Source organism: Octodon degus, unplaced genomic scaffold (assembly GCF_000260255.1).
Source record: "Octodon degus isolate 3935 unplaced genomic scaffold, OctDeg1.0 scaffold00095, whole genome shotgun sequence".
Lineage (NCBI taxonomy): Eukaryota > Metazoa > Chordata > Mammalia > Rodentia > Octodontidae > Octodon > Octodon degus.
The window spans coordinates 1,853,202-1,856,982 of NW_004524671.1; positions in this window are offsets into that span (position 1 = coordinate 1,853,202).

The window sequence follows — 3,781 nt, forward strand, 5'->3', positions numbered from 1 at the left end:
CCATCTATCAGTGAGCTAGAGTCACAGGGAAAGCCATGAACAATTTAAAAACTGAAGATAGAGTTATTGATTCATAGCCATACTTTCTCAGAGTGAAGACCAGTGCTGGGGTCATTTTTGGTAGTAATGTTGAATTGTCAGATGTTCATGTTGGACCAACTTTAAGCCAAAATTGCAGCAGGGTTACAGCCTCATGGGCTTGCCAAATTTACCCATTTAGTAGTTCTACAGTGTTTTCAGGCTCCGAAAATTTTGCTCTTGCTTTCAGCACAAGAGAATGTAATTATTTTCAAATACACCCTGAGAATTTGGTGTGCTCCCTTATAAAGAACAGCCAAGTGAAATCAATGTGACACAGCCAAAATCAACTTGTATCTTGGCACAGCCAGGCCATTTCAGAGAATGCGAAGTATTTATCTCCCACTTCTTGTAGCTTTTGACATGGGAGAGGGAAATACTAAAATTCAGAATTCCTAAACATTCATCTCACTGAAGGGGTAAGGGGTGAGCTTAGAAGCCAGAGGCACAACGTCAGCAAAACATTGAGATTTACTCACAAGATTTGATCAACTTCTCCAAACTCATGATTTACTGCCATATTAGTCAACTTCTGTATAAGGAGAGTGGACCACAGCTAAATGAAATGCAAAGTTCATGACCTATAATAAAAAGACTCTGTAGGATAAATACAAAAAAGATTACACATAGTGTATTTTATTTACCTTGCAAAAAAATAAAAAAAGAGAATCGAGAGAAGAAATAATTGTGAAGTGATAATACCTTAATGTAAACTCCAGTATGTTAAATTCATATATGCCAAATCCTAGAGCAATTGGTGAAACTAGAACAAGGGATAATAATAACAGTACAGAGCTAATATAATCATAAAATTAATATTTTTACTTCCTGATCAGAGAAAAAGTAGAAAAGAACAAAAAGATGAAAAGAGGGTAGACTTAACCTTCAGGGTATTGATGTGCAGGAAGGATATATTGTGTTGTCCCACAGTATGTTGTATTTGGTTATTGTATAAATAATTTATGGGTAGACCAATATGAATTCTATATAGAGACATATGTAGATATATATAGCCCGCATTTTTACCAGAAGTCACCACTCACAACACTTCATCTTTACATTAAAAATTGCAATAATATGAAAGAGGAGATTGATAGAGAATATTAAAAAATGAAAAGGTATCTCTTACTCTTGGGTAGAAAGAACCAATATATTGAAAATGGCCATACTACCAAAAACTTATTTGATGCTATTTAAAACAGATTTAATGCAATTGTAATAAAAATTCCAAAAGCATACCTCACACAATTAAAGCAGACCCACATGTATAAATACTATATTGTCTCCTAGTGTAAGAACTCAAAAGAAGAAACAAAAAGGTATAACACAGTTAAATGGAAAGTGAGAACTTAAGTATTAAATAGTGAAGAGAGAGAAAGTAAAAAAAGTTAAAAATATGGCAGGGGCAAAATTGTACATTCATGTGAACAAGATGGTTAAGGCAATGGTCCTAAGAATCTGCATGAGGTTTTTGAAAATAGCAGTTAATGGGTGGAATTCTCACCCTGACCAACTCTATATGCTGATATCTCTGAACTAAGCAACTACACTCAGGATAACAATGTGTAACACTAAAACCATCCTTGAAATACCTATCATTTTGGTCTTCTAAATGTGTACTTCTTCTAATGTTATATCAGTTATTGCTATACTCTCATTAAAGTAAATGTTCATTTAAAAGGCAATAAAAGAAAACAAAAGACAAGAAAAAATGTCATATGATTGTCCTGCTACAATTTTATATATATTTTGCTTTCTACATATCTTTGTAAAAATCTGTAATTGTTTTTTTCACATTCCATAGGGATTTAAAGTCTAGAATATCCATGGTTGTTGGAAAATAGCAGTTCCGTGTTTTGTCCAAGGCATTTGATACTCAGATAGTGATGTTAAGCAGAACTGCCTCTGTTACAAGGTAGTAACATTAAGTTTCTCTTCTGGAGGGTTAAAAACTAAAGTTTACAGGCACAAAGAAGGGCTACAAAGATAGTCAATATTTTGACCCTAAACCTTCATGGTCAGTGATCACTCAGGACATAACAAAACCTGTGCTGTGACATCCTGTAACTCAGTGGTGTCCCAAATTTTCTGATCAAGGAGATTATGGGGCAACAGAGGAAAATGCTTCACAATGTATAGTGTGCCTAAGAAGAATCACTTAGAGAGAAAAAAATCTCTCAGGCTTTCACAGAGACCAAATTGGTCTAGCAATGGCCATGACTCATCCAGATGACCAACACTGACAAAGGATCTACAAGCTGCTCTATACAGTTTCAGAGTAAATCCCGATGAGATCTGACCAACCTTGCCATGTACAAAAGTTAGATTTCTAGTTATATAGGTCTCACTTTCATTTGGTTTTAACTATCCAGCAGGAAAGTATAACCATGAGGTATAAAAAGTAATGCCATATTAATATGCTGAGCTGTAAAAGGCTCAAGTCAGCAACTTCCAACAATTGGAAGCTCTGCTGATAACCCACAACTATTATGACTATCAGACTATATTGGGATATTTTACTGAATTCAAGTACCTACAATATTTGAACTGGTATCAAGTATCCTCTTAGATCAATGAGAAGAAAAATTTGTACTAATATTGTTTAGATGAGATATCATGTCTGCATCTTATACTGTGAATGACGACTAGGAAGACAGTATGCAATGTTTTAATTATTGTTATTGTCCTACCAACCTGTACTGAAACTACTTCATTATCATTAAAATTAATAAAAATATTTTTAAAAGGAATAAATAATTTTAAAATTTATTTGGAAACACAAGAGATCTAGAATGCCAAAAGAAATTCTTGGCAAAAAAGGCAGGGTAGGGTACATCATAATCTCTGACTTGAAATTATACTATAAAGCTACTGTGACAAAAACATCATGATATTGGTAAAAAGAAAACAAAAGCAACAGATTTGAGGATCAAAGGAACAAATCAGAAGATGCGGAAAGAATTCCAGATGTACTCAGCCACCTTCTCTTTTACAAATGTGCCATACACAGTCACTGGAAGAAAGACAGACTCTTTAATAAATGGTATAGGAAAAAATGGATTTGCACATGTTGAGCATTAAAATTGGATCCATATTTTTCACTATGCACTAAATTAAATTCAAGAATAGATAAAAGATGTAAGCATTAAAACAGAATTGTTAAAGCTGCTAGTAGATAGAATAGGTAAAACTGTTGAAGGCATTGGTGTAGGCAAAGACTTTATCAACAAAACCCTGACTGTACAGGGAGTATCACAAGGGAACAGCAACTGGGATTTTCAACTTATTAAGAAGTCTTTGCACAGCAAGATAAAACACCAACAGAGTGAAGAAACAACCCACAGAGTTAAAAAAAAATGTTTAATAGTTGTTCCTCAGATACAGTATTGGTATCAAGAACTTATAAAGAACTCAAAAAAATCAGACCTCTCAAATTCAAAGACCCAATTAAAAATGTGCATCTGAGATGAATGACTACACCTCAGATGAAGCAATACAAACAGCAAATCAAAACATGAAAATTGTTATACATCACTGCTTATTCAAAAGATGCAAATTAAAACAACACTGATATTTTATCTTATTCTAGAAAGAATGGCTATCGTCAAGAAATCAACGAATGGGGCTGGTGAGATAGCTCAGTGGTCTAAATCACCTACTTAGAACAAGCTTAGCAAATCACAGGGACCACGGTTCAATCCCC